The sequence below is a fragment of the Thermobia domestica genome, unplaced genomic scaffold (assembly GCF_964235325.1).
Source record: "Thermobia domestica unplaced genomic scaffold, izTheDome1.hap1.1 HAP1_SCAFFOLD_173, whole genome shotgun sequence".
NCBI lineage: Eukaryota > Metazoa > Arthropoda > Insecta > Zygentoma > Lepismatidae > Thermobia > Thermobia domestica.
The window spans coordinates 248504-273497 of NW_027655910.1; the positions used below are offsets into that span (position 1 = coordinate 248504).

A 24994-nucleotide genomic window follows, 5' to 3' on the forward strand; every position below is an offset into this window, starting at 1 on the left:
GGGTTGAAAAATATGCTCATAAAAGGGAACGAGTTCACCCCCTAAAATGGAGGTCGTAAAAGGGAACGAGTACACCCCCTACAAGGTGCTCATAAAAGGGAACAAATTCACCCCTAAAATGGAGGTCGTAAAAGACCGTGGGCTCACGGTGTACGGTGCTCGATTTCTCGTATCCCCCATATGTCCCCCGGCATAGTGTGTCAGGCGGCACTGGGAAACTCGTTGTCTGCTTCAGGCGGGACTGAGAAAGTGGGTAGAGGGTCAGTGGCGCAGAAGCCTTATTTTTATACTACTTAGTTGTGTTCCTTTCGAAGCCTTTCAAAATCTTTCAGTTTAACGTTCCACGATTATACACGTTAGGCTAAGGGAGACGGATGATTTAGACAAGTGAATATGATGTGATGGAAGAATTAGTGGAATACGAATATGGGAAGAAACAGGAATATTGCGATTGTTTACGATAAAAATAACACGATAAAAACCCACGGACACAATGGTGTCCACCAGAAACTTACTTGGCAGGAGTCGAACCAGGGACCTCAAGCGCCACAAGAAAGCGCTCTACTACTAAGCTACCGTGCCCCTTTAATGTTCCTTTCGATGTAGGTACACGCATATCACATTCAGATTAAACGGACATCTGGTGCAATGATATACGTTGTGTGTTACGTATGATACATTTTACTACGTGGAACCTGTAGATTTTCCATATGGTTTCGTAACGCATGCATTCTTTTCTAATACAGTGTGTCATTGGAATCGGATGCAGTTCAGTGAAATATAAAACTATGTATGTCAAGTGACTCATCAGCCTGTAAAGTACACTAATTCGCCCCTTGGTCTTTGGTCTAGGGTAGTGTGGCAGCTTTTATGAGATGTCACTACCGTTAACATCATCAGTGAGTCACTACTGTATTGTGTATATACACATACAGACAGATGTTGCAACAACTAAATAACAGCAATTCAGCTATTTGCTTGACCAATAAAAAGAATAGGCTCCAACCTACATTTTTTCTTGTTCGTTTTATGAGGTGTTCGATTGAAGAAAAAAAGAAAGAAAGAAAATTGTATACCAGCTAACATCAACATAATACACACTAATATAATTTCATGTAAAATATTAAAAACAAATACGATTAATATAGGCTACTTATCACAAATTTCAACGTTGTCGAACGAACTGACTTCATCTATCTTTGTAGAATAAGAATAAACACAAGGAATGTACAAATTGACCTCTTTTATATTGTATTATATATTGTTTATCTTCATTTTTCATAAACATATCTGAGCGCATTTTTCTTGACTTTTTTTTTTTTACCTAGATTAATATATCATTAATATCAAAACCAAAGGAAAGTACTATATCATTCTACACATTAAATACTATGTTAAGAAAGCAATTTGTCACGAAACTTCCCCCCAAATCATTAGATTTTAACGTGATAAACTTTTTTTTCTTTTTATTTTTAATTTTAAGGCTTTCCAACTTCCATTGGTTGCTTTTGAAATCAATCAAATATAACTTAAAAATTGAATTTACCCCTACTAAAACTACATATTTCAATGATAATTTTTAAAAAAATCGATTTTTTTTATGAAACACTGTAATTTTTAATAATTTGAAATTCCAAGACACTTGTATTGTTTGAGGTTAAAATCAGTACGAATAATGAAAATAATACGATTTTCCTTTGAACCCTAAGAGTTGTGTATGATTTTAGGGATGCGCACGAGACGAGTCGAGACATCACTTTTACAGCACATTTTCGAGATGAGACAGCCACAAATCTTGTCTCGTGTGCATCCCTATGTATGATTCATGAAATTTTCGAAGGGAAATGTTTCGAAAACCTCTAGCTTTAACGAAACAGGCGCCGTTATTTTACGGGATGAGTATATATATATATATATATATATATATATATATATATATATATATATATATATATATATATATATATATATATATATATACAGTAAAACCTGTCTTCAACGGACCCTTTATTAAACGGAAAACTGTCTTAAACGGAAATATTTCACGGTCCCATGAATTTTGGAGAACAAAACGTGTAAAACTTCCTTCATTAAGCGGAAACTGTGTTACGCGGACAACGGAAAGAAAAATAAACATTTAACGGAAAATTCTGCGTTCCGGACTACGGCGTTTAGAAGATGTTTAGACATTCTGTGAGACATATACATTACACTGTCTGCGATAAAATATTCGTTCTTTTGTTAAATATTTCTGGACAGTGTTGACCTTCCCCAACCACTACTCATATTCAGCTCCACGAATGTCGGAAAGAAGAACACGAGACAGAGGAAGAAGAGGAATACGATACTGAGTTCCAAGAAGAGTGTAGAATAAATACGTATCAAGATTCTCTCAGAAGTTTAAAGGAACTGCAAAAATTTGCCTTCCGAAAAAATGATTCTGATTCAGTTAGCATAATTTCTCATGCTAAAGTGCATCCGCTAAAGTGTATGCGGAAAGTCAAGCAGCCAAGCAGCAATGTACACAGAAAACCCTGCTTGGCTATTAGAAAAATAAAGAAAACGTGTGCATAGCATAATTTGTATTCATTTTAATTATTTGTGTATTTATTCGTAGAAGAAAGAAGTACTGTAATCAAACAATGTACGTACAGCAATATTTCTCAGTATGCCCCTTTATAAGCATGATTTTTTTTAAAGAGGAAAAGTCTACCTTCACTAAGCGGAAACCTGACTTTAACGGAAATTTTTGCAAGTCCCGCTCGATTCCGCTAAAGGCAGGTTTCACTGTATATATATATATATATATATATATATATATATATATATATATATATATATATATATATATATATATATATATATATATATATATATATATATATTCACATTGTAGTATTTACCGATACCTATGGAAGTTTCATAGCTAAGGCTCCCAGACTTCCTAGTTTAGCAAAGACAGTCCCAATTTACATAACAAATGTCCTGGTTATCCTCCAAAATATAAATTAGTATAACTTTTGAGATTTTTTTTAAAAAAATCCTGCTATTAATAGTCATCTGATACTCAGCTGATATGAATAAACTACTCTTTACTTCTTTTGATGAGTATTGTAGTATTTAATTAATTTGATATTTCGACAGGGAGCAATTGTTTAACTATGAATATACTATAAATTTTCAGTCTTTTTTTTTAAGTCTAGGGATGTGAAAATCCTATTCATGAGGCATATTAACGTTGCAATTTATTAATAATGGGAAACTTACTTGATAAGGAAATCGATTATTAATATAATAAATTTCAGCTTTAATATGTCTCATGAAGCTTCTTCAATCAGCACATCTGCATTGAAATATCTGTCGTTTACCTGGATAGGTGCTGATTGCCACGGGTGCTGACTGCCACGACTGTCGCTGATTGCAAATATGAAGGTGCTGACTGCCACGACGGCGTGCTGACTGCCACGAGCCTGGGAGAAACTGTATTTGGAAAGAGAGGAATTAATCCCTCATACTAAATTTATGGTTATTAATTAATTTAGTAGGGATTAATTTAGTAATCATCACAGCAAATCTATGTGGCATCCTATAAGTTACTAAGTTGCTCACTAAGTTGAACGACATACACTTGGATGTTTATAAAGGGATTGTCTTTTCTGTTATATGTACAATTTGCACATTTCATTGTTTATATTAATTGATTTATTGTATATTTAATGGATATGATGGTCTGAAGCCAGCTGACAAGGGAAGTTTGGGAGAAACACTCGCCTGCAGAGAAATAGGCATGCCATTTGAAGGACCAAATCATGCTGATTACAACAGGTAATAAAACTCCTGTACGTTGAGAACTGTTCGAGATATTCAGCTTAGAAGTTTATATGAGAAAATGAGTGGATGCACGTTTCAATGCGTTAAGTATTCTCACCCATGGCGAAGCCTGATGGTTTGAACTTGATCACTGGGGTCCATTCAAGACAAATTGTCCATTACAGGTTGCATGACGGATGGCAAAGACCTAATGGTTGAGAAGATACCAAAGAATTGCACACGATTTGTGCAACCATTTGATGTGTTTTGATTCCGATCAATCAAAGATTATAGCAGAAGAAAAAAATAATAAAATGAAACCTTTGAGTTTTACGTCCCACGGTTATGCCGGTGAGGCTAAAGGAGACGGTGATGATGAGTAATGGATGAAATGGTGGAATGAAGAAAGTGGGAGGAAACGGGAGAACCCCGAGAAAACCCACGCACACGGTGTTTGTCCACCACAAAGTTCACTTGGCGAGGGCTGGGATCGAACCCGGGACCCCAAGCACCAGAGGTGAACGCTCTACCACTGAGCCACCGCGGCCCCCGATTATAACAGGAGATTTGTACATAGTATGAATCTTCTTCATCTGGATGTTATAACGTACCAACGAAACAATCAAATAAAGTTCGTGTCCATACGAATCACCTCCGATCACCGCGATACATAGGATTGTTTCAGTTTGCGTTCTGCAAGGCAGGTTACGAACAAATTATAGGCCTATAACTTTTGAATCACTTGTCGAATATGCTTTTTGCTTTAGTTCTGCGAACTGTTCTCTTGACGGATGCAACACAATTGCACATATAAAATGTTCATGGTGCAAGGGAGTATTTTGCGTGCGTCATTTATTCATAAAACAGAAGAACAACAGTGATCAATTTTCATCTCTAACTTATGATTATTGTGAACAATGTAATGACTAATTGTATCTAACAAACCCGTTAGTTATTGCGAAACACTTTTTTCTGTTACTTCCGATAGCTTCTCATGTCCAAAATTATTGTCGCATATCTATAACTGTCTTCTTGTAAGAATATAATTTGATAATTTTGCAGAGTACTTTTAATACTTATATTATGTGTATAATCAGGAAATTTATATTTGTGATAAATTTCATAGGAAAAGAATTATAAATACGAAAATCATAATGAGTAAAATAAAATATAACTAAATGGACAAGAAAATTTTATTTTCGTTTTATTGTTCTTATTTACTGCTCTTTTGACATGAAATTTACTACATACTTGTCTTTGCCGATTATACACATACTAACATTATAAGAAATACCGGGCGAATTCGTTATCAAATTATATTACTAGAACAACATATTTATAGACATGCGACAATAATTTTGGACATGAGTGTACATACAGAGACCTGTTTACCTTTGTTAGGTGTTGGTCTGAACAACACGATCCTAAGGATCATCTAGTTTCTTTCATGCTTCTTGGCGTCCGGTAATGTTATGTCTAGCAACTTTCTCTCAGGCTCGTGGCAGTCAGCACGCCATCGTGGCAGTCAGCACCTTCATATTTGCAATCAGCGACAGTCGTGGCAATCGGCACCAATATATATAAAACTTCACAGACCCGCTATATATACAAAATGAAAAGTGTTTATGGTCAGCGGCGCAAATCTGTCTGCAACATTGACGGGGACGGGTAAGACTGTTCCCATATATATTCAAAATATATATAAAGCGATGTTCAAAATATTTATAAAGTTGAATAACAATGCTGTGGAGGATAAGGGGAGCAGAGTTGTCTTCAATATTGGGAGGTGGGCGGATTTGAGGCTTAGGCTAGTTTTAGACGGAAGCATTTATCGTAGCATTTCTCGTAGCAAAAATCTTATCATCGATATCCTACCGTGTAAAGTAGCAAATGCTATAGCATTTCCCATGCCATGGCAAATCCTATGGCATTTCTTGTCGATAGAATCTGCTCTATTTCGTAGCATTTTCCCCAGCATTTCTGGTCCGATTGCAGCTCCGTGGTGTGTTAAAAAGAAGCGAAAGATTTTGTGCCAAATATCCATGCTCTTTGTTTTGTGTGGGAAATTGAATTGTAGTAAAGAAAAATGAGTTGGAGTAGAGATGCTCTTTGCCCACATACTTCTTTGTGATTTTCGTTTTTTAATATGATTGTCGAGAACTGTTGTTACAATTACTATAGCTTTAGGCTTTAGCTACTTCACGCTTAATTTCGAAGTCGTAATTGCGCTCTTCTCCAGTGAATTGTTTGCTACGTCACAACAAATGCTTATCAAAATGCTACCGTTTAAAAGCACCATATACTTTTTATGCCATAGAATATTATATGAAATTTTTGGCAGCACATCTGCTACAAGAAATGCTACGATAAATGCCTCCGTCTAAAACTAGCCTTATTCTGGGGGACATCAATTTCATCTCACTTTCCTTTGTGATACTTGGACACAAATCATTACATTTCTCCTCCCAAAACACATTTCAAATCTGATTATTGGGGGAACAGTCCCCCCAGTTCCAAGATTGTAGGGGACATGTCCCCCTCATCCTCCGGGATTTGCGCCAGTGTTTACGGTCCATGTTAAATAGAAGCGGTTAATCCAGTGATGGGCAAACTTTTTTAGCAGTGGACCAAAGAAAAAACTTTATGCAGGCTAATATAATTTATTTTTTTTAAAAATGATACAAGATGAAGCAGTTGTCTGTAACTACCCCTCACTCACCCCCTACAAAAAGAAACGTTTCCCATTTTGCTAAACTCCCGTCCAGACCATTCTTAAGCTCCCTCAAAAACAGCATATGCCCGGGTAAAAGAGGACCGGACATCTGGTAACTATTATTTTCGCTCATCAGATTAGGAATTATGTCGCGCACCGGACAGAAATTTTCAGAGGCCTGAGAGCTGTTACTAGTTTGCACATCACTATAATCTATACCAGCTATATCCACTTTTTCTCCTTATTAATCACTGGCGTAGATGTAGCATATTGAGCTAGTTCCTTTTTGTCATTCTTGCCGAAATTTATGCTGGTAAAAGAAGCAAAGTTTCTTTTCTTTTTCTTAAAATCAATGATTAAAAAAAAAAAAAGAAAGAAATGAACAGTTTCAGGAAAACTCAGATGTCAGCTAATCTCTTTCAGATGTATTTTGTTAACATAATAACACCGCGTCTAGCAGCTTCAAAATCAACCTTACATTAATTCTCAATTGCATTAAAAGCATACAAAGAAATAAACAGTAGTAATATACAACTGAGCGGATGATAGCTACGAAAACAAAAATAACAAGGGACAAAGTACTTCCAGAAGGAAAGTAGTGAAAGAAAAACTAACTACAAACATGCTGTTAATTACAAAGAAAAGGAATAATCATGAACAGAAGTTGGTAGAAAAATACTTTACAATCGAAACAAAAACCTTATTTTCATGCGAAATACATCGACACTTTATTTTTTATTTTTTTTTCTTGTTAAGTTAAACCATTTTATTTAACAAAGGAACAAAGAAAAATCTTTATATATATATATGGATTGAGTCATAAACAAGGGGAGGAAACATGAAATGGCTTGTGAATCCGTTAGGAAAATCATTTTGATACTTTCCGCAGCACTTCCGACATCCTCAATATCTTCCATTTTGCAATAGCACGTCCTTGATGCACAGAAGCTGCATAAAAACTAATTATTTCCTTAGAGAACAAAGGTTCACAGCCAGCTGTATGCTTTTACCTTTCGTTGTTTTACATAATAATCTCGGGTTTTCTGCTCGTATCTACACTTAGAATCTAAGTAGTTCAGCTTTGTTTTCCTCCAAAAACATGTTGAAAGAGAACACAAGTACTTGTAGATTATTTTCTCTCAGGCAAAAGTTGGTGTTTGTGGGTTCGACCTTCACAAAACGAGAAGTTACAGCAGAACAAACCACATCTTTCGATGTATTATACATGCAATTCAAGTTTCCTTCTTTGTCTTGTTTTTCTTAGAATTATCTAGAAATGAAATCGCAGGTGTTTTGAAATAGTTTTTCCTTTTCTTTCTTCCTTTCTTCTAATCCTTGAATTCTTTCTTGCAAGCGCTCATTATTTTTCCTTCAAGACATATTATCACGATTTTGTAACCAAAATAATAAGGTTTGATTAGATACTAAAGCTTACTCATACATGTTGCATGGAGCAAATACTCTCAGTATGAAACAAACGTCTTTGTGATTACAAATTAGTCCACGAATCGCTTACTCATATAATAGAAGTTTGGTTTTCTTGGTTCTAATGTGATTATGTTAGTTTACTTCTCTTATCTGCCGCTATGTCATTTTCAAGTTAAGATTCTACTAATCTACAGTTGTTAGTCAAACTGTTTCCATTAAATCTTACCTTTATATGCTTTCTATATAGGATATCTCAATAAGTTGACACCGAATTTCTATATTATGAGAGAATTAGAGGCTACAATGTTCCTCACCTTGTAAACAGGCGAGCATTATCGTGTAAGAGAAGGATCCCTGACATCAGCATGCTACGACGTGTGTTTTTGATTATATCAAAAATGCGCTTACTGATAGTTTCGTCTTGATATTTTGAACTCCAGCAAAATTGGTTTACGACAACTGAAAAACAAAACTTTTTGTGCAGGTGTCTCGGGTTTGAATTTCTTCGGACGTACCGACGGAAGGTGTTTCCACTGCATACTGGATGATTTTCTACTTGGTTCAAAGTTATCAGGTGTTAATTGCAGAAATGATGCACATCTAGTCATCCGTTATCAACTGGTAACAAGAGAAGAGCTCAAGCATGTATCCCATACCCTACAGTTCGTGCTTCTATAAGCAGTCCGGGAACCCACTAGGAGCACACTATCACACCCTTAGATCTTGACCTTCGAAGAAAAAAATTGGTTATGTTCTGTCGCGTAGTATAAATAAACACTGGGCCCTAACGAAAGAGATGAAATGTGTCTTCTACTGATGCGAAGTGCTTCCTACACTGCCAAACAAGCATTCTCTATTGCAATCTCATGACTTGATCTGGAAGGAGCTTGTCGTTTCGTGATCTCTTCAAACACAATAGATTCAAACCCAGTGTATGAAGAAATCCTGGAGGCGGATGCTTTAACATATATCTTCATCCATCCCAACATTACCGTGGATTGAGACTTCCGCACTCAGAAATGGGACCATTGCTAGTTGATGGTTTTTGGAAGAGATTTTGGTTATGACGTTCATGAGTCAGTGGATAAACCTGGAAAGAGACAACGTTTTATTAGGATGTACTAGCCAGGTATTCGCCAGCTCGACTTAGAAATTGTTAGTACTGGTAGAATTTCTAGTCATTTTTAAAACCAGAGGCGGCTCTGTAATGTAGTAACAAAGTCACATTCCTTTCCAATGAATATGAAGAATAATGATTAATAAAAAAGTATGAACGTTTATTCTTGTATAGGAATGAGGAACGACTGAGAAACAGTTTTATTAATATGAAGTGTGCAGGTGCACCCCTAATTGTGTTCATAAAAGATTAGAACATAGTATAAGTCGCGATGCTTGATGTTACCCACTGTTCACGTGTTCTAACTTATAAAAAAATAAAATGTTGGAAATTTGCAACATTCTGATCATGATCAAGACTTAGCAAATGTCATTTATGATGGAAGCAACGGACAATTGATCAAGACAAGCTATGAACAAGCAATTAACAAGTCAATATTTTTTCTATCTTTTAGAGCAGCCCGACCTTCACTACTTTTTTTTTCTTTTTTTAATACCTTGAGAATTTTTGGAGTTTGGGTACTCATCAGTCTTGCCCCACTTTTCCAATCTTTCAATATTGCGAAAGTAAAACTTAATCCTATAATTTCTCTGCGTAACTACCTGTGTTTAGTACTTAGAAATGAAATGAAATGAAATCGTTGAGTTTTACGTCCCACGGTTATGCCGGTTAGGCTAAAGGAGACGGTGATGATGAGTAATGAATGTAATGGTGGAATGAAGAAAGTGGGAGGAAACGGGAGAACCCCGAGAAAACCCACGCACACGGTGTTTGTCCACCACAAAGTTCACTTGGCGGGGACTGGGATCGAACCCGGAACCCCAAGCACCAGAGGTGAACGCTCTAGCACTGAGCCACCGCGGCCCCGTTTAGTACTTAGAAAATGCCACTTGCTCGAATAGTTTGAGCTGTCGATGTATTGTATTCTTTTCTGAAGTGATATGTTTTCAATTCAATTATAATTTCATTGGCTTAGGTAGTACGAAGACCATCTCAAAAAACATTTCTTGCAGAGCGCTGCAGTTGTGAATTATTCAGTAACTTGTATTTAACAAATCTCTCCCGACATGGTTATTTATAATAGGATTTTAGAAATTATTTCACACGACACTTCATCAATAGAGTTCCTGGGCTGATATGTCTAATATTGTCACGTTACTCGTATGAAAATATGTGGAGTTTTAGTTTAGAAATCTTTGAGGAAAAAATATGTTTTTTCCGGGAAATATTTGGCGAGTCACGTATAGATAGATGCCACGATAGAACAGATTATAATCATTATCAAATATGTTGGCTTTACGTAGAACAAAATTAATTCAGAAATTTCTGTTTGTGCGGCGATAATCCTTGGAGACTTAAATAATATCATCATCATTATCATAGGTATCCTGCCATTGTTGGTAGATCACTTGCCTCAATCGAGAAGCTTTCATGCACAATGTAGAAATCCCCAGCTTACCTCTTCGTCTTCACGTACGTTATTTAATGTTTCAATAGCTTTCATCAACTGTAGCCTGATTCGCCACCTCCCTCTTTTTCTTGCCACCACGCCCTCTTGCACGTCTTTCGTGATTTAAATCATATAATTAATTCCACATATTTACAACATATGTCTAAATAATTCAACGCCCTTCAAGCTTTATTGGGTTGCATAAAAATATGTTTCACTTCCAATCGATGACTTTTACGATGCACACCAGTCAAGCTAAAGAAATGACATTTTTCATAGAATTGAAGAGTTTAGATTTCTTAACATAGAATTATCTACATTTCAACTCCTGACGAACACTGACAGCTATTGCTCCACACAAAAGATATTCTAACATGACGCAAAGTGCTTCTTGGTGTATATGATGTCATTTATCCCACTATCTCAATGTTGTATTTTTTCTAACTTGTCTGACGTATTGTTATCAGCCACTATTTTTTCATAATGTTACTTGAGAAAAAAGCATCTCCCTGGAGCGGATTCGAACCAAGCCCGTATCCAGGAGGTCTAGGGGGCCGCCTCCCTAAATTTTTCTGTCTCCCCCTAAAATTTTCACGGTAGGCTTGCAAATGAACTATAATATGGTTGGATCGGCCCCCCTAACTTAAGCCCCCCCTACATTTTTGGGCTGGCTACCGGCCTGATTCGAACCTCCGATTTTTGGCTTTATCAGTCTTGTTTTTCATACCATTTTATCTCTGGGCTATCTATCCGGGTTTTATTAGGGCTCATTTACTGACTTATATAGCAAACTTGTTAAAGAAGCTTGCTTTTCGCGTGTTTCTATTGAAAAGTTCTCCTGTTAGCCCCCCCCAAAAAAAAAAAAAAAAAAAAAAAAACTAAAAAGGGGGAAACACAGCTTTCCTTTTCGAAAAAAAAAAAAAAATATTTCAAAGCTGGATTCTTGTGGAAGCCTTAATTTGTTGTCTTCAGCATACTCTGAAAAATACTCTTCGCTATAGCTAGAAAAAATATGTTTTGTTTTTCTGGGGGGAGAGGGAATTCTAGTTTTTTTTTTCAATTATCTCAAAAACTATGAATTTTTCGAGGAAAATTGTAATTAATAAAATTCTACACGAAAAAGTTTTTTTAAAAATATATTTTTCTGTAGAATCAATCATTTCAAAGATATAGGCTGAATCATGACAAACAAAAATAAGGCAATGTTTCTAATTTGAGACTACAAAATATCTGGAAAAATAAGCATCGAACAGAAAAAAATATTCGAAATAAAAAGTTAATATTCTGTAGAGGAAATAAAATGATCCCACTGTGATAAAATGATCCCACTCTCACCCCTCTGAGTCTGAAATAAGAACAACTTAGAAAATTCAAATGGGGATCCCCCCAATTTTTATTACACATTCGGATTCCAAGAGGAAAAATAAATAAATTTTATTCGAAACCTTTTACTGGATTTGCACAAATTACAGATTCGGATTCTAAGAGGAAAAGTAAGTAAATTTTATTCGAAACCTTTTACTGTATTTGCGATAGGTGGCGCAGTAATCAGTAAAGACTATGCTAAGGTTTCTTCAGTTGAGACCCTTCTAACCCAGGAAAACTGAAAAAGAAAAAGGCAAAACTGAAAAATTTCCGACCAATCTGTATTTTTGTGGAGACCTTTATTTTGATGTCCTCAGCATATACCTCCCCCCCAAAAATACCCTTAATTTGCGTCGGTTCTTCTATTTTGAAGAAGTGATAGGGCGGCAATTCTAGTTTTTGCAATTATCTCGAATATTATCAATTTTTGAAGGAAAATTGTTTAGAGAAAAATTGTAGTTTATGAAATTGTACATTAAAAGAAAACTCCTTAGACATTTTTTTAATAGAATCAATCGTTTTTAGTAAAAACTACGATATAGTTGCAACATCTCTTTATTATTATTATTATTATTATTATTATTATTATTATTATTATTATTATTATTATTATTATTATTATTATTATTATTATTATTATTACGTACTGTTTTCCACCAACACGGGTGTAAGAGCAATGGGGCAGATTTATATAAGTGTTCAAACGCCATAAATATTATAATATCGTTTAATTCTTCTGTAGATACTTTTAGCTATGTTTCAACACTAAAATAAATTTTGTGCACTTGAAAATCATATATAGCTTATACCCGGCTTCGCATGGGATAACTTTATGAGCAATATTTGGAATTAAAACATTCACTGTCAATTCCCGGGCCAGCTGACATGCACGCTATTAGCTAAATTTGTGCTTAAATTTAATTGGTAGTAACACTAATCAGCTTAAGAGGCCCCATCACGGTGAAATTAAAATACCGCTAATTTTACAGTACTCATAAAATACATAAAAGATAATCGAAATATGGAACAAGAACGCTCTAGACAGTATTATTTTGCATGAGGTACCGTTATCACGACTCATCTAGTAGCTTTCCGTTTGTAGTTATTTAGAAACGCGAAAATAAATACCGATTTTCTAAATAACTGGAAATCGAAAGCAGATAAGTGAGTCGTGATAACGGTATTGTTTAGGGAGCACTTGTTCCACTTTTCGATTATCTTTTATCTATTTGAAGATATCACATAATTACTGTAAAATTAGCGATATTTCAATTTCGCCGCGATAAGGCCTATTTCGGCACTAATCTTGTTCATTTCGGACATTCTATTTCTGATCTCTTCTCATTTCCCAAACAGATCGGGGATGAACCTGGACTTACACGGAATCAGAGTGTCACTCTTCACCTCAGCAATCCATAAAACTATGAATTCTACACTGTATAATATCGTTTGTTATTATTTTTACGTCGCACCCTTCTCAATCCCCACGATGCTAAGGGCAATTTACCCACCCGTATATGTGTGTCGTCTTGTTTCTAAAAATGAGTTTACAAACTGAGTTTCATCTTCCTAACATGATCTCGTGAGATACTCTTATTTTTGGCATAAATCTTAAATCAAGACCTTTTGATCTCCCTCCTTCTCCCTTATGGTACGTTGTCACGCTACATGAATCTTGTAGCTGTCATTAAAAAAAAAAAAAAAAAAAAAAAAAAATTGCAACCTTACTATTTTCTCCATGTAAATATAATCTTGAAAGGGACATACAACATATTTTTCTATCTTGCAAGGAGTTGAACCATGTGCAACTTTCTTGGCCGTTTTACTTGCTACCTGCTATCGCCCTCCCACTGACATAAAGGAAAAACCAGTTTCGCCGCTTCCGAAACAACGGATTCGTTTGGACAGGGAGGGGAAGTGCGCCAAAATACACGTTTTTAATTAGCAGGTTCACTATTTGTCCACTAGAGTGCAGTGCTGCATGAGTGGAGATACCTTTCTTGCTTTCAGGAAGTTGTAACATGTAAACAGTAAATAGAAAGATCGGGTTACAAGTTTTTTTTTTTTTTTTTTTGACAGCTATAAAATTCATGTAAAATGGAAGCCTATCTTTAGGGTACATATCAAAAAATTGTAAATGGTCTACGGTTCCTTCCATGCAGTTACTTAGAAAAGATACAATTACTTAGAAGTATGTCGTATCTATCCTATACCAAGCTAAAAGTGTGGATTTGTATGGACAAAAATATGAAATGAAATTTCTAGCTTTACACGTTATGCCCTTTAGGCTAAAGGAGAGGAATAGATTAATGAAGGAGAGACACAATAAAACAAGTGGTGAAATGAGAATGTAGGAAACGGAAGAACTTCGAGAAAACTCACGAATATGAAGAACAAGCATACAACATTTAGCTTTATATATGATATATTATAAAATAACTATTATTCAATCTGGACATTTTTGGTTATAAACGATATCAATAATCGATGTTCAATCATAGGAACACTCAACTATCAGCGGACAGTCGTTTATACATCTTGCTAATGGGTAAATACATGAAATCTGATAAGCGAGCACTATATGTTCGAGGAATACTACTAAGTAATTTTTGAAGTCTTGCCAGAGATCTGTAGTTAGCTCAATGGTACAGTATTGAACTGATAATCGAAACGTTGTCGATTCGGATCATATCAGAAAACAGCGTTTTTTTCTTTTTCTGATTTAAATTTTAAAGGGGAAATACTCCCTTTATCTGGTAATCCTGAATGGAGGCGTTAGGATGCTCGAGAATATTAAAGTTACGGGAAAGGAGAAAAATTTTATTACTATACTGCCAATTTTAATCACATTTTCGCTTACGAGATTTTCTCGGGGTTCTTCCGTTTTCTCCCACTTCCTTCATTCCACCATTTCATTCATTTCTCATCATCAAAGTCTCCTTTAACCTAGCCGGCATACCGTGGGATGCAAAACTTAAAGATTAAATTTCATTTCTAAATATTAGAAAGATCAAATTCGTTCCTCCTGTTAGAACAACAAATGTTTTCAGCCTATATAGACACACACACATATATATGAGTATATACATAATACTGAAGCTTTTCCCCCCTTATTTACATATTTGATCTTCTTATTGAAGGTCGTTGACTTCTCATACGGGGACGAATGAATTTTATATTTATGAAGGTAAGTCTAAATATATTCACTAATGAATGGACCAATAGATTACTATGAGGTTACGAAATCTTGTGTATTCACATTCAAATAAAATTGTAAGTAAGAGATATGCGAAATAGCATTCCATTGTCTTCAGAAAGTTTCTTATCATATGATTTTCAAAAACAAATGTTATTTTCTTCAAACTCTTTAGAAGAATTTATTATTAACTTCAACATCACGATTCAAATTAATATGAATATGTTGAATATACAATTGAACACGAATGAGATCTGCATTGTATATAGGCTTAGAAGTATCTCAGAGCTTGGACTCATCCTGAAAACTAGCACGTAGCACCCTTTAACACATATATTTACCTAATAACTATCTTAGTGTTACATACTTCTCCGCAACATTTTACGACTAGTAAGTTCTACAAGTTTTGTGAAACGGGTCTCACAAAGAAAGGTATCCATCCGAACAGCATAAACCCAAATCATCCCCAATAAAAGTCTATTGGAAATGAGTCTGTCTTCGAATACTGCGCTGTGCAAAGACCATTAGTATTTTTTTTTTTTTTTTCTACATCAATTGTTCTGCTTCATTCACTGTACTGAACCTCACACGTTTTATCCAACAATATCTTGTATCATCGAAAAATGAGCTCCTATTTGCAAGAATGATATATTCATTTATTCAATAGATGTGAACAGCTAAAAATGGTTAAGCGAACGGAGTAAAAGAGCAGCCTACCGTAGTACATATTTACTAGCTGAACCCGCGCTCTCTACACAGCACATCATTCACATATGAGCATAAATCTCCTTGTCATTCCTCACAACATCTGTACATGTTCCTTTACAGACACAAGTGCAAGACGTATTGATAAAAATCGGCAAGGGGTACCATAAAGGGGAGATTTTTTCGATTATTTTTTCAATATCTCGCACCGTTTGCAAGATTTGAGCCTACTTCCGGTTGGAGTTTCTAATTCATGCATGATCAGTGTTTTCTTTCTTCTTGCATGCAATGTGTAATAAGCAAAATATAACACAATTAATCATAATGTCAATGATATATGGTGTTTATTGGGAAAAACACTCCGAACAATAAAGATTCATCTTAGATTGGAGACATGGTTATTCTTTGTTTTTTATTATAATTCTACACGATACAAACGCCAGGGAGATATACAACTTCTGTATACAAATACGTGATGTTGGAATGTATAATTCGTAGGATGTGATGCTTTTTTAAAATTACAACACTTCCAGTGTACCCTAAAAACATAAAGAAGTAACGGTCATGTTTTTTTTTTTTTTTTTTTTTTTTTTTTTTTTTTTTTTTTTAATATTCAATTAGAACTGGATAGACAAAATTTGCAATCGATTTGAAAATTCACGACATTTTGAATCACAGGCACTCTTTTCCTGAATGATGAACCGCAGAGTTTTTTTAATACTTTTCAAAAAATTAAGAAAGGACAACACTCAAGAAACCGTTGTTTTGCAATACCATTGTTTTTACTGAGAAGGGCTTATTGATATATCGGTAAGGTAGAAAAAGGTTTCTTTTCCAACTTACGAGAGTGATGCTAACCAAGTTAATTCGAAGTTCCCTCGTGCCGGTCTAAATTTTCCCTCATTCCTTAAATTAATCCCACGCTCCGAAAACTGATTTAAAAGAAAGTCAGTGTTACTGTAAGTTCATAAAAATAAACCACTTTGTCACTCATCAAATCATTTGGAATTGTGTTGAATTCCTTCAATACATTTGTTCAGTACTTTTCTTTTTAACAAAAAGAAATGATTAACTTAAGATTAAATGATATAAGGGCATGCGTATTGCCATAGCAACTATCATATACTAGCTATTATATGTGTCCTACTTTTCGCGTGTCAAAATCTGGTCACCCTAGTTGAGTGAAACGGTTTGTTGATGACACTATTCCAATTCGCATCTAAATTTTCTTCATCCAGATTTACTAATTTAGAGTTTTTCGTCCTAATGAAGTAAGATTTATATACGTCTCTTTCTACTGAAGAAGTCATGTGGTGTATAATTATTACGCTTATTACATTACACATTTTTCTTTTTACATTGTACAATTTATATTATAAAACTAAAAACAATGTTTTGTAGACGATCGTGCTGTGATGCCTGTGCGTTTTTTAGTGTAATTTTTTCAACTTTTTTGGAATAGACTAAATAATTAAATCGGCTACTTGGATTAAAAAAAAAAAGAGCAACCATGACAAGGCTGTCAATATGAACAAAATATTACCAAGAAATTGAGACCAAGTAGTTTCTATATTTGAGGTTCTGGTCATGGGCGTCCGAAGGGGGGAGTAGAGTGGACCCGGGCCCCTTCCTGGCTCACGAAAGTGTAGACGTAATATATAGCAAACTATGTATATTAAATACCAGAAATACCGGATGTAATATAGCAACCATGGAGATGGGTCCCCTCTAAAAAATTTTCTTCGGGCGCCCCTGGTTCTGGTTATTTCCTGCTTCTGTTCTACTTCGTTCCAATATTATTATTACGAAATGCATGATAGTTTGACTGTCATTTCAATTTGATGGCGATTTTCCTTATTTTACAAGCATTTTAAAGGATCATTGTGGGCGGTGAATCTAAGCTCTAAATTTAACTATTGCAATAGACTAGTAATATATTAACATTATAAATAATTTAAATTCAGTTTGGATAAGCAAGAGGTACTTGAAAGCACGGCATATCAAGTTTACAACTTTAATTAATAAGTAATTAATATTGGTCCCTTTATAAAACCTTCTTTACCCAACGGCTCATTATCATGGAGAAAAAAAAAAAAAAAAAAACAATAAATACATTCCAGGAATGTACGTGCGAGCAATTTCCCATTTCAGTCTATATTGGATTTGTAAAAGTTTTGTTAATAATTACCCAGATCTCGAAAAGTATTGAAAGTAATAAATTATTTTGAAATATAGTTTAGTACTATGAGAAATAGTATTCATGTAGCGTTTTTCTTTTTTTGCTATTCCAGTTAAAAATTAAAAATTATTAACCATTTATTTTCTTACTATTGCGAAACCAGAATCTTGCACCAAAATCGAATGGAAATTTACCCCACTTTAATAGTACACGCAACTGATAAAAATAAAAGCTTTTTTTTTTTTTTTTTTTTTTTTTTTGACCTGCATCGATCATTTTACTATAAAATCTATACCACGAACCAAGATAAACTTCACGAGTTGCTCCAGAAATGAACTATTTTCATGTTAACTTACTGCATTACCTACCGCTTGCACTTTAAGGGAAAAGCGCTGTGATTTTTTTTTGGTTCCGTGAAATATATACTGTGTTTACCTAGAAAACAGCCATAGACATCACAGAGAACTAGACCACACAAACATGCGGTAATACAATAGATACTACAATTCAAGAGGAAGCTTTCGATTTCGCTGAAATGTTTTGTCGACGAAACACACTCCCTTTTAAGGTTTACTTTCTCTCTCTCCGTTTTGCCTTCTTCTAACTTATGTTCTATTTTTGTAATATCTTCGAGTGAAAAAAAAAGGAAGAAAAATCAGAAGATTGCCCGTAAGATATGTATGCGGGTCATAAATAAAACGATATCTCGCGTGACCAATACTGAACGCTGAATTCCATCCCTTGGTAACCTACCTCTCTGTCTCTATTCTGTATGCTCACGGTTTGGTTCTTGCACATATCAGTTACATTTTTTTTTTTTCACTTTCATAGTTCAATGACTTATTATTAGAATTTGCGCCGTAAACATAAAATATCTGCTGTAGGCTTGAAAATTTACTGGCGTCTCTCTCTCTCTCTCTGTCTGTCTTTTTCATGTATCTTAAATAAATCCCATTTGCAAATGGTTTTGACTTCTTATTTTCTTTTACAAGTCCATTCTGAATTACATGCATATACAGATTTAATTTCTGTGTTTGTCCTAGTTAGCTCTCCTCCTTTTTTCATTCTATTTTTTTAAATGTGGTTACACGCAACATGTGCTAACTAACTGGATTTTTTTTTTTTTTTTTTTTTGTTAATACTAGTACGCAGGGGTAAAAGTGGATCTGAAAAGATAGTGGGACACATGATGTCATGCCGTCCCCCGTACCTATCTTTATCCATTGTAATTTTTTAGGAAGTTGGGGATGCCATAGATATTCTTTCGAAGTGGGGGACGACGTACCCCCACGTTCCCCCTCCCTTTTACCCCTGCCAGTACGGTATATTTGTTCATTAATAGGATTTACAGACTGATTAAATCAGAAATTACTTTATGGAGTGGTCCGAGGGAGGAATTTTCCCGAAGTTACGAAATTCCCTTCAGCGCTATTCACGTTGAATGTGGGTTACCAGTATTCTATCGCAGTACTACTTTGCATCTCAATATACTGAAAGTCCCCACCCACAGGGGAAAATCATCATTAATGAGACCAGGTCTATTTAATATAAAGACGAATTTTGCTTTTTAGTACTATGGCCAGGGATGTAATAGAGCGTATACGGGAGTATATGGCGAATACCCACCTAATAGTCTTACAGTCCGACGTATGCTCACCTCAAATTTATGAGAACGAGCATATACGGGGTAAATACATGCTAAATTTTCGAAAACGGTCGAGTGTATACCTACCAAAAATTATAGCAATACATCACTGACTGTGGCTCTCATACAGTATGTTCTTCGAAAAGTTTGGAAACCAGAACATGGAAATAACGTATATTGACATTTCTAGTTCGAACTTTGTGGTGAATTTCTCTCCTAAATAGTGCATTATGACACAAAAATGTCTCGAGAATCACTGGTGATAGTTACACGCTTGCTTCAAAAGGAGGGGGTCAGAAATAATTAAGCGTTCTCTTGTGGGTTTATAGTTTCATACGGGAAATTGGGATTCGATCGTCAATGGAAATACATATAGTCTGGGTCCCATATTAAGCTATAGATCTATGTTTAATATAAACCTTGGTAAGAGAGTAGAGTAGAATTCCAGTCAATTATATAGAAGGATCCATCAATTATATCTCCACTATATTAAACTATTGAAAAGCTCCCAAACTGATTCGATAAATTTATCCTACATACTAGTGCAACACAAAATGCGCAGAAACGAATCATAACCGCCAAGGTTCGAATCAAACATAATGCGTTGACACCAGGGGTGCCCATCCCCCCCAAAGCTGATGGCGCATTCCCCCCCAAAACTAATAATCTCTTCCCTCCTCAAAACTCAAGTCCTCTAAAAACAATTACCCAGTGTAGCAGTAGTTTTTATAGCACTAGTAATTGTTATTTTTATTTCCTGTAATAGTATTATAGAATGCTTGTAGTAGTAGTGGGGGCAGTAGTAATTATAAAAATGGCATTACTTTTATTAGTAGTCTTGGTAGTGTACAATACTAAATATGTTCTATAAGGATATTGAAGGGTATAAAAACTTCTACACACTGTGTATGGCACAGGTATTTTTTTTTTTTTTTTTTTTACAATTAGTAGTATTATTTTTTCTTTACAAAATATTGATATAATTCCCTTGTACATGAAAAGTAAGACGCAAGTTATAAGTTATTGAGTTTGATACCAAAAGAAAATGTTATCCTCGAAATTAGCCTACAAAAAGAAGTGATATCCAATAAAAAACATTCCTGTAAGAGACCCAAGTACGAGTGGCCTTAAAAAGAATTGAAATCACAAAAATAGGCGCCAAGTTCTGGTGGACAACAGTTACAAACACTCACTGGTTCACTTCAAATTTAGATTTGAAACTTGGCTGTTGTCTGTATGGTTACCACTAGCTCATAATTATGTCAAACTACTTTATAATTTTCAACAGACAACATAGGCAAGTTTCAAATCTAAATTTGAAAGTGATTCCTTGAGTATTTGTAACTGTTGTTCACCAGAACTTGGCGCCATCCTTTCATATAGCAACTTGCGCAGTACTTCATTCATAGAGTATCTAAGCAGGGGGTAGAGGGATTCATTCTCGAGATTTAAAAAAAAAAATCGCATCGTGTTCCAATGTTATTCTGACGACAGCAAAAATACTTATTCGACATTAGAGTAAAATTCTTCCCCAATTTTTTTATTCCCCCCAATTTTTTTCTCGATGGCACAACTTGCGCCATTCATCCCTCCTGTGGGCGGCCCTTCTCTCTTAAAACGAACCAATCTTTCCTTTCATACGGCTATTTGCGCGGTACTTCATTCATCGAGTATCGAAGCAGGGGGTACGGGGGCTCACCCCGGAAAATGTTTGAAAATTAGCTTCTCAAAATCGTGTTTTAATGCTATTCCGACAGTAAAATTGCTAGTTCGAAAGTAGAGTAAAATCCCCCCTAAAATTTTTCTTAATGGCGCAGCTTGCGCCATACATCCCCCCTGTGGGCGGCCCTGGTTGACACAAATTCTTATGGAATGAAACCCCTGATTCTAGGTTAGAAAGTCGGAAATAACGTCTTTGGTAACCGACGTACTGATAACGCATTAATTGATTGATTGTGTATTATCTAGGATTTCTTCCCAAAAAATGTATGGAGGGGGCAATGTGAGGGCGTTGCATCGAGACATTATTTACTTACGTGCTCTGCAAAAGTGCAATAAGTAATTGCAATTTAATTTCTTGGCTCCGGAGGGGGCGGTTGGTAAATTCAAAGGGCGCTTAGCACCACCAGGAAAGTATGCCTGGTAGAAACATTCCGCCTTACGCAGAGTCATTTTGACGTATGATTAGCATCATACTAAATGTCTGACTACTGCAGGAAACAAATGTTAGTCGAACTCTTTAGTATGGTACTAATCACGCGTCAGAAAGACTGCATAAGGCCCATTGATACTATATGTCTGGCCACAGCCTACAATGAATGTGAAGTTCATTAGTTTGTATATAAACACAGTGAACCCTTCGGTTACGAAGCCCTCTCTCCGCGAACAAATCTATTTACGAAGTAGTTTTCCCTTGGTCCAGGAACAATATTTCGGAATGCGCTACGAACACACACACACACACACATACACATACCTGTACCCATAATTCCACGCGACCAGTGGTCCTTTCGCGCGTTTAAATAAACAATTTTTGTCAGTGTTATGTTCAAAAACTTAACTTTTTGTTCTTTTTTTTGTATTATTATAACCCTTATTATGCTCCCTGCTTTAAGGATAATTTTATAAAGTATATTCTTCATCACAAACAACCACTTAAAAATGAAAAAAAAAAAAATGAATACAGTACAATGTTTCTATGATGAGAAAGGATTAAAGGATTACAGTACTTTCAATGGGAAAAACTAAATTCGGTTCACAAACAGCGTTACGGAACAGGTTATGTTCATGACTCGTGGGTACGTTGTATTCTCATTCTTCATTTCTTTTAATGGAAGAGTCAGTGGTAAGAGTGCTCACCTCTGGTGCATAGGATCCTTGGTTCGCGGGTTTCCTCAGGGTTCTCCCGTTTCCTCCCACTTTCTTCATTCCACCATTTCAATCATTTCTTATCTTCACCGTCTCCTTTAACATAGCCGGCATAACCGTGGGATCCACCATTTCAATCATTTCTCATCATCACCGTCTCCTTTAACATAGCCGGCATAACCGTGGGATCCACCATTTCACTCATTTCTCATCATCACCGTCTCCTTTAACATAGCCGGCATAACCGTGGGATCCACCATTTCACTCATTTCTCATCATCACCGTCTCCTTTAACGTAGCCGGCATAAACGTGGGACGTAAAACTTAAAGATTTCATTTCATTTTTAATGGGAGATTATTTTTATTTATTTTTTTTTACAAGTAACAACAGGAAATAACTTATTTGTTAAATCAATGTTCAATTAATGTAGACATTAAGTACACTCTACTTTTAAAGAGAAGTATCTCTCGATGTTGTATTACTTATTTCATCTCATGTTTTGACACTGCCATTAGTACTTTAAAAAATACTTTCCAGAATATTTTTTCTTCCTTTCTGTTTTTCAAGAGAATACCGGAAGTTAAACGACCCTATCAGTTAGAAGAGAATAGCAATGGTGATGATACACATCACCGACACAGTCACTGCAACGGAGCGTGATGTTGATTAAGTTGTTATCAGTAAGAAAACAGCACCAGTCACCGTGGACCAGGAAAAAAACATGACTGAACAGTAAGTGGAAGAACTGATTAGACCCAGGAGAGCATTCAAAATACAGTTATCAGTCATTCATTGGCGACACAAGTCTTGCTGCTGCCCCCATCGCTTTCACAAACACTTCAAGTCTTTTACTTTTTAAGAACTGGCGTGGCAGCTGCTACTCGTGAAAGAATGTTCAGAAGGAAATGACGTCAATTTCTCTTCTCATTTGTTATCGTCATTTATGGAATAAACAAAGGATTAAAAGTTAAATCCTGATGTGCTTGTTAATATTTCTACGAATGTTAGTCACTATATGATAGATAAGAGAATGGTATTTCAACAAATAAGATTTTTTGATAGTTCCACACGTTGTTTTCTTTTATTTGAACTAATGTTTCAAAGGTATCTGACTGCCTTTATCATCAGAGTTATAATTTACAGAACATTTGTGTAATAAGTTTTCTGTTATAATTTTGTTACGTTGTTATACTTTTATTTTTCAATGTGTTATACTCAGATATTGTTCCTACTTTCAGTTTATTTCAAATTTATAAGGCTGACTGTTTAAAATTATCATTTTATTTCTTTTTTTTTATTGTAATGAAACGCACATTTACTTATTTTTGAACATTTTTCTCTATTCACGGTACTATTCCTTAACTTTTACTTCTGTTGATTCTCTTAATAATCTTTTATAACCTATCCACCCGTGTTTTTGGATCAAAAGATCCAACATAGTACAATCAGAAATTTTCTTGTAGGCCTTATATCTGGAGAACTACATACATACAGTATAATGCTGCCAAACCCAAACTACTAGGCCCAAACCCTAGTATCAGTTAACTCAATATGATATGCTTATTCCGTAGAAAATACGAAAACTCGATTTAGGGTCCTTTTTCAAAAATGTTTGTGGCCTCTTTGATTCAAAAACTAATTATTGGCCAAGACTGCAATCTTTTAATCCATTTTTGTTTTTCCTAAAATTCCTGTTTTATTTTTATTTCTTTTAAACTGAAATGTTTTCAAGGAAACTTTTTATGATATTCTTCTAGTACATGTTGTGCCATTACCTTTTTCTTCTGATTGGTTTGATCATATATCCTCCTTACATATCGTCTTAATTATACATGCCTCGTTGTCCAATGCAGGTTAGGCCACATTCACATGAGACACCTGCTTGTTAGATATTGCTAAAATTTAAAAAAAAAATAAAATTATATCAATGTAACAAAATTATGCGAAACACTATCATTTGTCTTTAAATTAGTATAACTCTGAAACTCTTACAATAAAGCAGGGACGTCATTTAGGGAGAGCACGGGGCAATTTTCTCTCCCTTGAATTTGAAAAGCACTTGATGTTTTCCTCATTCACTCCAGGCAAATGCCGGGATGATACCTAACAATGGTTCCAGGTTGCTTTCCACCTTCCCTACTCCTTTCTTCCTTTCCAGTGTGCTTGCTAAGGGCGTCGTCCTTCATCTGTGACGGACTAAAATGATCATAGATCCAAAAACCCAGAAATATAATTCTTAATCCTTTTGAAACGTTAGTTCGAATAAAATAAAACATGAATGGAATATCAAAAGTCGTATTTTATTGTATTAAAACATCTTCGTGAAAACGTGAAACTCTTATATTGGTGGAGAACCTTCCTCTCGACCCCCCCCCCAAAGCAAAATCTGAAAATCTGAAACGATGCTGCTAGTTTGAATACAGATAAGTAAACGGAGTTCGTTTTTCTATTATATATTTCACTGAAGATAACGAGCAGGATTTAATTACTATGTTATTATTATTATTATTATTATTA

At 35.2% G+C, this 24994-nt stretch overlaps 1 long non-coding RNA gene across 4 annotated transcripts in view; it reads left to right on the forward strand.

Moving 5' to 3' along the window:
- Nucleotides 1–24994, forward strand: part of LOC145676499 (uncharacterized) — a 161170-nt gene that overhangs the window by 108281 nt on the left and 27895 nt on the right. The gene's annotated exons all lie outside the window — the stretch shown is intronic.